Here is a 14036-nt window from a genome sequence, read left to right on the forward strand (position 1 = left end):
TTAGCCATTTGCATGTCTTCTTTGGAGAAGTGTCTGTTCAAATCTTTTTCCCATCTTTTAAATGGGTTGTTTGTATTTTTATTTTTGAGATAGAAATTCCTTATATATGCAGGATATGTCTACTTTCAGATATATGGTTACCAAATATTTTCTTCCATTGTGTAGGCTCTCTTTTCACTTTCTTCATAAAATCCTTTGAGGTGCAGAAGGTTTTACTTTTGAGGAAGTCCCATTTATCTATTTGTTCTTTTGCTGCTTGTGCTTTGAGTGTGAAGTTCATGAAGCCATTCCTATTACAAGGTCCTGTAGATGGTTCCCTACATTGCTTTCCAAAGTCTTTATCATCTTGGCTCTTATATTTAGGTCTTTGATCCATCTTGAGTTGATTTTTGTATCCGGTGTGAGTTGGTAATCCTCTTTCTTTTTTTTACATAGGGATATCCAGTTCTGCAGGCACCATTTGTTGAAGAGGCCATTCTCTCCCAGTTGAGTGGGTTTGGTGGCCTTGTCAAATATTATGTTACTGTATATATGAGGATCTATATCAGAACTCTCAATTCAGTTCCATTGGTCAATCTGTCTATCCTTGTGCCAATACCACACCATTTTCACTGCTGTAGCTTTGCAGTATGTTTTGAAGTCAGATAGTGTGATTCCTCCAATTTCATTTCTCTTTTTCAATATGTCTTTGGCTATTTGGGGCCTCTTTTCTTTCCAAACAAATTTCATAGCTAGTTTTTCTATTTCATTAAAGAATGTTGTGTTCATTTTTAATGGGATTGCATTGAATGGGTAAATCAGGTTTGGTAGGATAGACCTTAATAATATTTAGTCTTCCTATGCTTGAACAGGGAATATTCTTCCACTTATTTAGGTTTTCTGTGATTTCATTGAACAGTGTTGTGTAGTTTTCTGTGTATAAACCTTTTACATCTTTAGTTAAATTTATTCCTAGGTATTTGAATTTTTATTGACTATTGTAAATGGTATTTGTTTCTTGATTTCATTCTGAGCTTGCTCATTATTGGTATATAGAAATGCTACTGATTTTTGCACATTAATGTTATAACCTGTGACTTTACTGAACTCATTTATGAGTTCTAGAAGCTTTCTTGTAGACTTCTCAGGATTTTCTATGTATAGGATCATGTCATCTGCAAATAATGAAATTTTGACTTCTTCCTTTCCAGTTTGGATGTCTTTTATGTCTGGTTCTTTCCTCAGTGCTTGAGGAAGTACTTCTAAGACAATGTTAAATAGAAGGGGTGATAGTGGGCTTCCTTCTCTTGTTCCTGATCTTAGAGGGAAAAATTTTAGGATTTCACCATTGTAAATGATGTTAGCTGTGTGTTTTTTAGATATACTCTTTATCATGTTCAGAACATTTCCTTCTCTTCCAATCTTTTACAGTGTTTTTATCAAGAAAGTGTGCTGTACATAGGAGGTCCACAGTTCAAACCCTGGGCCTCCTTGACCCACATGCAGCTGGCCCACGCGCAATGCTGATGAGCACAGGTGTGCTGTGCCACGCAGGGGTGTCCCCTGTGTAGGGGAGCCCCACGCACAAGGAGTGTCCCCCGTAAGGAGAGCCGCCCAGCATGAAAGAAAGTGCAGCCTGCCCAGGAATGGTCCCCACACATGGAGAGATGACACAAGAAAGAGAAACACAGATTCCCATGCAGCTGACAGAAGTGGGCAAAGAAGACGCAGCAAATAGACACATAGAGCAGACAACCGTAGTGGGGGGGGGGGGGAGAAGAGAAATAAATAAATAAATAAATAAATGAATAAATCTTAAAAAAAAAAGAAAGAGTGCTGTATTTTGTCAAATGCTTTTTCTGCATCTATTGATATGATCATGTGATTTTGTTTCTTCAATCGGTTTATTGGGTGTATTACATTCATTGATTTTCATATGTTGAACCACCCTTCCATACCTGGAATAAATCCCACTTGGTCATGGTGTATAATTCATTTAATGGGTTGTTGAATGTAATTAGCAAGTATTTTCTTGAGAAGTTTTGTGTCTAGGTTCATTAGAGAGATTGGTCTGTAATTTTCCTTTCTTGTGGTGTCTTTGTTTGTCTTTGATACTTGGGTAATGTTAGCTTCATAGATGAGTTAGGCAATGTTCCTTCAGTTTCAATTTTTTGGAAGAGTTTCAGCAAGATTGGTGTTAGTTCTTTCTGGAATGTTTTGTAGAATTCACCTGGGAAGCCATCTGGCCCAGATCTTTTCTTAGTTGGGAGGTTTTTAATGACTGATTCTATCTCTTTTCTTGTGATTGCTTTGTTCAGATCATCGACTTTTTCTTTCATCAATGTAGGCTGCTTATGTGTTTCTAGGAATTTGTCCATTTCCTTTAAATTGTCCTTCTTGTTGGAATATAGTTTTTCAAAGTATCCTCTTATGATAGTCTTTATTTCTCTGGGGTGAGTGGTGTTATCTCTTTTCTCATTTCTTGCTTTCTGTATTCACATCTCTCTTTTTTTCTTTGTTAGTCTAGCTAAGGGTTTGTCATTTTTATTGATCTCAAAAATGAGCTTCTGGATTGGTTTTTTTGAGTGCTTTCTTATTTTCTATTTCATTTAGTTCTGTTCTTATCTTTCTTCTTTCTTTCTTTCTTCTTCCTGTGGGGTTACATTTTTGTTTTTTTACTAATTCCTCCAAGTGTGCAGTTAGGTCTTCCATTTTAGCTCTTTCTTCTTTTTTGATGTATGAATTTATGGCTATAAATCTCCCTCTCAGTGCTGCTTTTGCTGCAGCGCATAAATTTTTATATGTTGTGCTATGATTTTCATTTGTTTCATGGTAGTTATTGATTTCTTTTGAAATTTCCTCCTTGACCACTGTTTTTCTAAGAGTGTGTTGTTTAACTTCCAAATCTTGTTGCCAAATCTGGGTCTTGGGCCCTTGCAAATTTCCAGCTTCATTCCACTGTGATCAGAGAAATTATTTTGTATGATTTCAATCTTTCTGTGTTCATTGAGACTTTTTCTGTGGCCTAGCATGTGGTCCCTCTTGGAGAATGATCCATGTGCACTTGAGAGGAATGTATATCCTGCTGTATTTGGGTGTAAGCATCTGTATATGTCTCTTAGGTCCAGCTCCTCTAATATACTGCTCAAAGTTTTTGATTCTCTTTTGACATGTTCTGTCCAAAGTTGATAGTGGTGTATTAAAGTCCCCCACTATAATTGTAGAGGCATCTATTCTTTCACTTAGTTTTTCCAGTATTTGCCTCATGTATTTGGAGGCACACTTGTTAGGACTATAAATGTTTATGATTGTTTGTTCTTCTTGAGACATTATACCTTCCACTAAGATGTAGTGTCTATTTTTGTCTCTCAAAACTCTTTTGCATTTAAAGTCTATTTTGTCTTATATTAATAAAGCTACTCCTGCACTTTTTGGTTATTGCTTGCTTGTAAGATTGTTTTCCAGTCATTCACTTTCAACCTCCTTGAATGCCTGGGTCTAAGATGTATTTCTTGTAGACAGCATATAGATGGGTCATATTTCCTTACCCAATCATCCAGTCTGAATCTTTTGACAGGTGAGTTTAATCCATTGAAATTCAGTGTTATTATTTTTAAAGAATTATTTATATTAGCCATATTTTCTTTGGATTTGTGTTTGTCATATTTTAATTTTTTTCTCTTTTTCTCACTTTAGCTATTGTTACACTCTTCTCCAACTCTGCCTCTCCTGATTTTTTCTTTCTTCCTGCAGAACTCCCATTAATATTTCTTGAAAGGCAGGATTCTTGTTGGCATACCCTCTTAGTTTCTGTTTATCTGTGAATATTTTGAACTCTCCATCCTTTCTGAATGTTGGCTTAGATCGATATTCTTGATTGGAAATTTTTTTCTTTTTGTACCTTGACTGTGTCATACCACTGCCTTCTTGCCTCCATGGTTTCAGATGAGAAGTCAACACTTAATCTTATGGAGCCTCCCTTGTATGTGATGCTTCTCTTTTCTCTTGCTGTTTTTAGAATTTTCCCTTTGTCTTGAGCATCGGATAATTTGACAATTATATGTCTTGTGGTAGGCCTTTTGGGATTTATGCTGTTTGGGGTGTGTTGTGCTTCCTGGACATGTACATCTATCTCCCTTAGTAGATTGGGGAAGTTTTCAGCCATAATTTACTCCAACACCCCTTCTGTCCCCTTTCTCTTCTTTTCTCCTTCTGAGATGCCTATAATGTGTATGTTTGCATTGCCATTCAGGTCCCTAAGTCACTGCTAGATTTTTTCTGTCTTTTTATTGATTAGTTCTACTATCTGTTCGATTTCAGATGTACTGTCTTCCACATCACTAATTCTTTCCTCTGCCTCTTCAAATCTGCTGTTATTTCTTGAGGGTGTATTTTTGATTTCTTGAATTATGCTGTTCATCACCATCATATCTGTTATGATTTTGCTTATGATTGCAATTTCTTCTGTTTTCTCTCCAAATGATTTCTTCATATTCTAAATCTCTTCCTTCACTTCACGAAATTGGTCACTAAAATATATTTTGAGAGCTTGAATTACTAGTTTGATGTTCTGCTCCTCTTCCTGGTTTTCAGTTTGTTTTTTCGATTGGGGCATAGTTTCCTGATTATTGGTTGGATTGTCATTTTTTTTACTGTGTGGTCATCATTTTATCTTGATGGGCTTAATCAGTTCCTTAGCTTCTTTGTCTAGTCTTTGGGTTTAATTAGTTGTTTTTGCTTACATGTTATGTCTTCTCTTTTTCACTTTGTTCTTCTTAATCTATATTCTTGTTGCTGGCTAAGTTCACTTGAAGGAAAATATTAGGGCCAGAGAAAAAGGGGGGAAACAAGCAAGAAAAAGAAAAAGAGAAAAAAGAAAGAAATGAAAAAGGTCTTGGTGAGATAAAGAGGAAGGAAAAACAAGAAGACACACCACCAAAAAAAAAAAAAGTTTAAAGCAAGGAATCCTCTTTGCAGTTAAATAAAGCACTTGGGAATCTGGTGTTCCCCTTTTTTCCCTTCTTCACTTCCCTCTCTCCCAGGGCAGTATGAAAGCTGCATGAGGGTTCCAGTGGGAGAGTCAAGTGGGTCCTTCCTGAATCAACTCAACACAGAAGACAAGGACTCTATTTCCAGTGAGAGAGCACCTAAACCTCACAAGGAACCCCAAATATGTTATTGGAAGCTTGGAAAGCACGTCCAACAGTCCCTCTCCCTTATGTGTGCTAGGGGAGGGCTAATTGATTTTCTAACTCCACCTTCTCCCAGACCAAGTTTCCTATCCCAGGGCATTTAGGTAAATTGGGCTTTCTCAGCAGATTCACCTCTCCTTTCTTCCCAGGCTCTCCCCAAGCTAGCTGGCATGCTCCTCCCAGTTCAAAAAAAGGGAGGGAGGGGCCCAAAACATTGAACCCACACTCACCTAGCCCCTCTGTATCTCACACCAAATCTCTCACACTCACAGAAACTGGAGGGCTAGGGTAATCATGGACCTCAGGGAATGCTGGATTTAGGAATCGGAGGTCTGGGATATTGCAGACTCAAGGTATGTGGGTCTGTGGAGTGTGGGCTATGGGGGCTTAGGGGACACAGACCACAGGACCATGCATCTGGGAAACATGGGGCTTGGGAACACTGTTGTACAACCAATAGTTTTCAGGGAATGCTGTGGCCGCCAGCCATAGGGGGAAGGGTCCTACCTCCCCCACAATTTCTGGCCTCCTTGTCAGAAACCCAAATTCTACCTCTAGCAAGAACCACTTCTGTCACTGTCTCTCTGAATCGACGTCCAGACACCTCCTGCTCTGCAAGCCCCCAAACAGCCTGCTCCAGCAAGACTCCAACCCTACTCAGCGGCTTCTTTGCAGGAGAGATTATGAGGTGCACTCACTCAGATGCCATCTTGCCCTGGCTCTCTTACATATATATATATATATATATATATATATAAAATATATATATATATATATATTTTAATAATAGCATTTTTTGTGATCTATGTATCTCTTTAAAAAAAGACTATTAAAAAGTAAAAGACAAATTTTTTAAAATCAGGGGGGAAAAAGTTCCTATTAACTTTCTGGTCGCTTGTGAATTTCCTCAAACAGCTGGACCCCTGTTTGTTGCTCACAGGCCACACATCTTATTAATCACTAATTGGCAGCTATTTCTGCATACTATTTTGACTTAAATACATATCAGTTGTATCCATCTCCTTCGCATTTCATAAATGGTATAACATTAGGCCTCCATTCTTTTAACCTTTATTTGGCAGGGCAGTGTATGATAATGGATAAGTTCTTCAGAGAGAAGTAAAGGAAAGGAGGGAGTGAAGGGTCAGGAAGGGCATGGGTCAGTGATGGCGTTCCTGAGAAGGCATCACCTGAGCAAAGGCTCAAAGGAGGCAAAGGCTCAAGGATACCTGTGGGGAGACCATTCCACACAGAGAGAATGACTAGAGACTGCCTGGGCTCCTCAGTGGTGGGCCAGAGCCCAGTGTGCTTGAGGGTGAGAGGAGACTAATAAGAGAAGGAGAATAACAGGGACCAGAGCAAGGTGGAACCTTAGAGAACTCTGGACTCAGCTCTACCTCTGATGGAAATGAAGGGGAAGGTTAGGGGCTGGGGAGGTGAGCAGAGAGGACCATGATCGGGTTGCGGAAACAAGACTGGCCCTATCAGGTGAAGATTCAAGGCCTTCTGAAGGTTAGGGAGAGGTGTATAGAGAAGCTAGGGTGTGCCTGTGAGATGACTATGCAGAACATCCTTGCTCTCATCAGTAGGGGCAGAAAGGCGGGACCACAGATGGCCCGGGGCTCCCCTCAGGCCTGGGCATCCTGCACCCTAGAAGGTCAGGAAAATACACATGCAGGGGCCACAGACCGGCGGTGGCCCACGAGCATGCTTACCCTAGGCTTCCAAGAGTAGGCAGGACCCTGATACTGCCACTGCCTCTGGCCCGCCTGGGCCTGCCTGGATTTGTACTTCTCCATCCAACCAGGGGTGGCCTTTGCTTTCTGATCTTGTCTCCCTTAGCCTGCTGTGTTTTTGATGTTTATCTGTTTCATTCACTCCCGTATCATTAGAGATCGGTAGACAAGAATAAAGAATTTGGAGGCACTGAGGGAATAAACGCTTGAATGAATGTCCGGGAACTATTTAGGGAATATAAATATGAATTTCTGGAGGACAGGAATTTTACCCTGTTATTTTTTTCAATCATTTCATATACACTTATTATGTGTCTACTCTGTCATTTCTCCAGTGTCTCCAGGTTTGGAGAGTACTTTCTTGCCTCCTTCCTTCCTTCCTGCTTCCCTCCTCCCTCCCACCCTTCTTTTCCCTTCCTTTGTTCCTTCTTTCCCTCCCTCCTTCCCCCTTCCTTCATTTGTTCCTTCCTTCCCTCTCCCTCCCTCCCTCTCTCTTCCCTCTTACCCTACTTCCTTCTCTCCTTCCTTCCTTCTTCCTCCTCCTTCCTTCTTTTCCTTCCTTTCTTCCTTACCTCTTTCCCTCTTTTCTGCCCTCTTTTCCTTCCTTCCTTCCCTCCTTCTTTCCTCCTTCCCTCCCTCCCTTCTTTCCTTTCTCCTTTCCTTCTTTTTCCTTCCTTTCTTTACTCCCTCCCTCTTTCCTTCTCTATTTGTTCCCTCCTTCCTTTCTTTCCCCTCCTCCTTCCCACTCCCTCCTTTCTTCCCTCCCTTCCTTCCTTCTCTCCACCCTTCCTTCCTTCCATTCTATTAGACTTTGCTCCTAGAGGCAATCAAGGTACCACAGAGCCTGGTTCTTAGGATTTGTTCAGTCAGTCCTTAACTGTGGCATGAAGGAATGAGAGAGGGTAGAGGGAGGGTTCGAGAAGGATGGAGTAGCCTCCTCAGTCCAAACATGAGGACTCCTCCAGTGTGTCCCTTGCATTAATTCATCCTTCAAGCTGCTCCAAGGATGACATCGGAGAATGAGCAGGTTGCTAACATGGAAGGACAGGGAAGAATTTGGGTCAGATCCCCACTCTTCCTACCTCCCTTCTTCCTGCAGACCCATCTGGGTCCTTTTTCTGAGGGTAGAAATGCCCCAGGCATTATCTCCAGGAAACTCCCTCTGCTGCCCCTTCTAGAGTCCAAGGGAACCCATCTTGTGTCCGAAGAGAATATTGACCTCCTGAACTGAGGCAACCTGGCAGGAAGGTATCTGGACAGGAGTGGTACTTGTCCCCCTCCTCTCTGGCGATGAGGTCCTGGAGGCAATAGTCCCATTCTTGAAGAAATAAGGGGAGAAAGAGAGGGACCGATTAGAAGACCAAGATCTGTGATGCAGCAACCCCCACACCCCATCATCATCCTTAAAAGCCTTAGAGGAAGGGGAAAATGCTGGATCATATTCATATCTCACAAACCAAAAACACATATTCTTCTTACCTTAACATTAATATAGAACTTATTGCTTTTGCAACAAAAATTACAAAGTTGTTGTTAACTACTGTCTATAAATCACATTAGTTGTATTTTCCTATATATCAGCACATTCTTAACACACTGTAGTAGAACATTCCTGTATTTATATTATTAATCACAATCCCCATTAACACCAAAATAATTGTTGTACATCCCTATATTGTCTTCCAGCTGTCCTCCAACTAACATTAACCTTCCTAGACTACTTGTTTCAGCCAGAATCACATCCATAAAGAAAGAGTGCTTCTTATACTCATTATAATGTGTTACCATCAAGTCCATCCATTATTCCATATTTACATTTGAGGGGTGGTGAAGTTGGGCCTCTAATCCCGCTTTGGGAGGGGATTAAAAAGGCACCCTGAAACAGGACCGTGACATGACATCCCTGATGTGCATTGATCACTGAGGCAACCCTTCATGACTCTGGGTTTCAGGAAATGTAGCTGATGTGCCAAGAGCAGACACATTGACTTCCCATTGCCAACCTCCACTTCCTATTCCCATCAAGCTCCATGCCTCTCCTAATTTCCTAGAGATGCTGCAATAAAATATTATGGCTTAAAGCAACAGAAATGTATTGTGCCATCATTCTGTAGGCCAAAAGTCCAAAACCAAGGTCTCTCTGAAACCTGTAGATGAGTCTTTCCCACGCTTTGCTTAGCATCCAGTGTTTTGCCAGTACTCTGTGGTGGTCCACAGTTTCCAGCTGCAGCTTCTGTTGTTCCATGGCCTTCTCCCCTCAAGCTGACACTGTATCTAAATTTCCTCCCCTTATAAGCACACCAGTCATATGGTACTAGATTTTACCTGAATCCAGTTTGGTCTCATCTAAACTAAACACATGTCCAAAGACCCTTTATCCAAATAAGGTGACACGCCAAGACCTGGGTTTAGGAGTTGAATATCTTTTTAGGGGACACAATTGTGTGTGTGGTGCCTTTTGATCGATTGATTGATAATTGCCATGACTATTTTTTTAAATATAGTTTTTAAAATTTTTTAAAAAGACGCTTACATTATATAAATGTTACACCAAAAATACAGGAGATTCCCACATGTCCCACTCCCATCCCAACATTCACAGCCCTCATTAGCATGGCACACTTGCCACAACTGTGAGCATGTCCTGGAGCACCACCACTAAGCATAGATGATGGCCCTCACCATAGTCCAGTTCTGCAAGTGATGACCAGATTACGAGACATGATTTAACCCATGACAATCCCTCTTATCTCCAGGCCAGCCCATATGCCTGGACCCCATCACCTCTGGGCGGCAACCCCCAACACATACCTTGATAAGAGGGAGGAACATCAACCTCTACAAAGGGACAGGACAGGGCCCAGAATAGAATGAGAGGGAGGAAAGCAAGGCAGGGGTTTCCTGTCCAAGAGGGTAGAAAAGAATGCTCAGTACAGAAATGCCCAGGGGAGTCGAAAGACAGAAAGTGCCAGCTCACACCCCAGTTGAGGACCAGATGGAGAACTGTCCCTCCTAGACAGACCAAAGCACAGGATACAGGAGGGAAGTGGGATCCCTTTGAGGGTAACCATGTCTTAGTAGATATGGAGGGGAGAATAGGCTGGTGGCCATGACTTAGGAGCAGTGGAGGCAGGATCAGCCATCCCCTTGGGGGTATCATGTTAGGACTCAGCCTCACTGGTGTGCATGGTGCAGCCCCAAAACCTCATTGGTGCATTCTTTGGTCAAGAACTCGTTAAGCACCACTATGCTAGGCATCCTAGAGGGGAAGATGAGGAAATAAATGCCTTCAAAACAAACAGATCCCAGGTGAGGTGAGCAGAACAGAGAAATGTACAATCAGTTAAAAATAGAGCCTTTGGAAGAAGGAGGGAAAAGGCTCTCAGTGTTGCAGATTTGGGCCTGCAGGATATTGGGAATGAAACAAAGAGAATGAAACAAAGAAAAAGAAAGAGAGAGAGACCTGGGATCAGGGGGTTCTGTGAGTAAAGACTCATCATAAAACTTTATTGTTTAAAATAGGCTTTATATATACCTCAGTCTATGTGAGAACAAGCAGCAACATGCAGTTAACGATTAGCATTATTCATGATCTAAGGATTTCAAAGAATCTTACCTCAAGGTACAAAGTGTAAATGTTCTATCTACCTACAAATTGTATGTCCTCATCTTTTCTTTCAGCCTTTAACAGCTTCATCCTGTTTGCTCAAAACTCTTAATTGACACATTCCTTAGGGTGCTAGCATAACCATGGACACAGCACATCTCTCCTTGTGAGACCACTATGCCTTAGTTTCCAACATTTCCCCCTTTTTGTTTTAGTCGAGGTGACCATGCCTGTCTCAGGTTGCCCTCCTCTTGAGAGTCTTACCCATCATTAACTACCAGCCAATTTCTTCAACTAGAGGAAGTTATTGAAGTGCTTTTGTTAGCACCAAATTATTCGTGTGTCCCATGGCTGTTATGCTTTGCAATTTTCTTCTAAAGCACTGTCCAGCACAGGCAAAAATCATGAGCAACAGAACAAATATGATTAACCCTATTCCTAAAGCTGACGACAGAAAATACTGTGATTTCTACCAATCAATTGGATTAAACTTTGTAATATGTGAAATCAAGTCTGAAAAAATATCCTTATCATTGGCTAAATGAATTTGATTATGAGGCCTTTCTAATATTTTTCTTTGTCATTCAATTATTTCCAGCGAGATATTACTTTTTTGGCCTAGCAAATGAGTCTTAATTTTTTCCATTCTATATCTGATGAATTATACACAAGTGGAGTTATACAGAAATTACTTTCATTCTAATCACATCTTGACCCCCTTAACAAATATAAATTATACAATTGATCTCCAATATGTAACACAGCTGATTCCAAATCATTAACTCAGTTACTTAACTACTCATCTATATGCTCTTGACTATGCCACAAATCACTAGCATTTTTATGCCAATCATATGTATATTGTTGGGTTGTACTTTTTCACGTAAAGCTACTGCAGCAGTAGGAACAACTGTAATGATTCCAGTTAGTCCCAAAATGCTTTTAATACCAGTCCAATAAAACAGCCAGTCTGTTTCAAGAATTCTTGTGCCATATGTAGCAATAACTGCCTTTCAGGAGACTACTGCCAAATCCACATCATTCTCACAGGTATCCAGATGCCTTTTCTTTTTCTGGCCATCGCTATTGTTTCTCCATCCTGCAACACACTTTCTGATAGACACGTATACAATGTACCCTTTTCATAAAACAATGATTCATTCTTAATAGTTATCTTACCAGTTATGAAAACAAATGGATCTCTAGCACAGGCCTTAAGATGATATGTTTAATTAAGGGTCAAATGCTGTCCTGTCTTGTCTTTATTTCCCAACCATTCGTAAGTATGGGCAATTCCAAGAAAAAGTTTCCACAAATTCTTTTGTAGGTTATGACTATGAATGTCATTAGCCCAAGGGGTCAGTATCCATTTTATTTGTAATGTTAACAGTTCCTGCCACAATAGCATAAGAAATAAGCACAAAGGCCCAAAGTCCATAGGCAAACATAAGCTGCAAGTTCAAGTTCCAGGATTTGTAAAGTTAATGCGATGTGTGGCAGCAATTGCCACAGGTCTCAGTGAAGTATTTTAACCTCTGGCTGTATCTCCACATTTCCCCCTTTTTGGTTCAATAAAGTAATGAATACAGCTCAGGTGGTTTTTTGATGTATTACTCTCCAGAGGGTTTGTAGTATACACCTGAGGACTCATTCTTCTCAAGAGCAGAAGAAATCTGACGTTACAGTCATTGGAGTAAGCACAAAAGAACTTATGGGGGGTGTCTATGCACTGTTGGTGAGTAACAGGCAGCCAGAATTGCTGAGCCAGGCACCACAAGGTTTGGTACTCATGATGTTCACCTTTTCAGTGGAGCCACTTTGCCTTTTCTCAGGTTTCAGTGGTAGGGCCCTGGATCTTCACAAAGGTATCTTCATCAACAGTCCTAAAAGGGATATTAGTGGGGTGGGCAAGGACATGACAGACAGTCACCTGTTACTACTAGCAGATATCCCAGGTGTGTTTTCATAGATCTGAGGGTGATTTACAATAGTCCATCATTTCTGTCTTGCTTTTGGTATTTGCATTCCACCCCTGGATAGGAATAGCAGTCTTCAGAGTGACCAGATACTATCAGGGTTAAATCTTTCACTTTTAGCAGGGCCTCCTATGCTGCACACAACTGTGTTTTTATATTTTGCTTTTGGCATCCTTCCAGAATTGTGATTAAAATCCAAGGGGACTTACCCCACTCAGCTAACATGGAGTTGAAGAATGTAAACCACCACACCATGGAGCCAAGAGGGCCTACAACTGATAGCAGGAGGATTGCATCCAGCATCCATGTGGAATCTAAGCCCCCTCTTGACATAGATGTGGAATGGACACAAACAATCCTAGGTCCACAGGATTGAGGAATAGAATATGGATTAGAGTGGACTTACTGATATTCTATTCATGAACTATTGTGGTTAGTAATCGAAGAAATGTGGCATTGGTGTGGAAAAAGTGGCCATGGTGGCTACTGGGTATGCGGAATGGGAGGGAGAGATGAGATGTGGAGGCGTTTTCAGGGCTTGGAACTGTCCTGGGTGGTACTGCAGGGACAATTACCGGACATTTTAGGTCCTCTGATGGCTGGCTGGATGGAACTTGGGAGAGTGTGGGCTATGATGTGGACCATTGACCATGAGGTGCAGCAAAGCTCAGAGATGTATTTACCAAATGCAATGAATGTGTCATGATGATGAAGGAGAATGTTACTATGTGGGGAGTAGTGGGGTGAGGGGGGTGGGGGGTACATGGAGACTTCATATTTTTTGAATGTAATATTTTTAAAAATGTATTAAAAATAAATAAATATATATATATATATATATAAAAATAAATGAAAACGTTTTTTTAAAAAATCCAAGGGGTATTTGTTTATGATTTTGCCTTTGCCACAAACTCCACCCAAACCCAATATTGGTGCTTGCAACAGGCAATTCACAGTCTAAGTTAATGTCCACAATTTCCTTCCCTTTCCTTATCATTTAAAGTAGCTTGATGGAGGTTTTCCTACTTCCATGAAGGACCTTTCCCAATTAATTCATACAATGGTTTTAATATTTGAGCTAAATGAGGGATGAAAGATTTTTAGTATTTTAACAATATTACAAAGTCTATTAACATGAGAAAACATTGTACTTTATCAATTACAGCAGAGAGTATAGTTTTGTTTTTCCTAACCAAACAACATTTAAGAATTTGATACAGCAGCAGGGACTTTGCAGCCTGTCCCAATTGTTTGTCTAGTTCAGGCTCTTAGTATATGATACTATTGGGAAGCAGACTTGGCACAGTGGTTAGGGCATTCATCTACCACATGGGAGGTCCACAGTTCAAACCCCGGGCCTCCTTGACCCATGTGGACCTGGCCCATGTACAGTGCTGATGCATGCAAGGAATGCCCTGCCATGCAGGGGTGTCCCATGTGTAGGGGAGCCCCACGCACAAGGACTGCACCCCATAAAGAGAGCTGCCCAGTGCAAAAGAAAGTGCAGCCTGCCCAGGAATGATGCCATACACACGGAGAGTTGATG

This window comes from Dasypus novemcinctus, chromosome 16 (assembly GCF_030445035.2).
Source record: "Dasypus novemcinctus isolate mDasNov1 chromosome 16, mDasNov1.1.hap2, whole genome shotgun sequence".
In the NCBI taxonomy this organism is placed as follows: domain Eukaryota; kingdom Metazoa; phylum Chordata; class Mammalia; order Cingulata; family Dasypodidae; genus Dasypus; species Dasypus novemcinctus.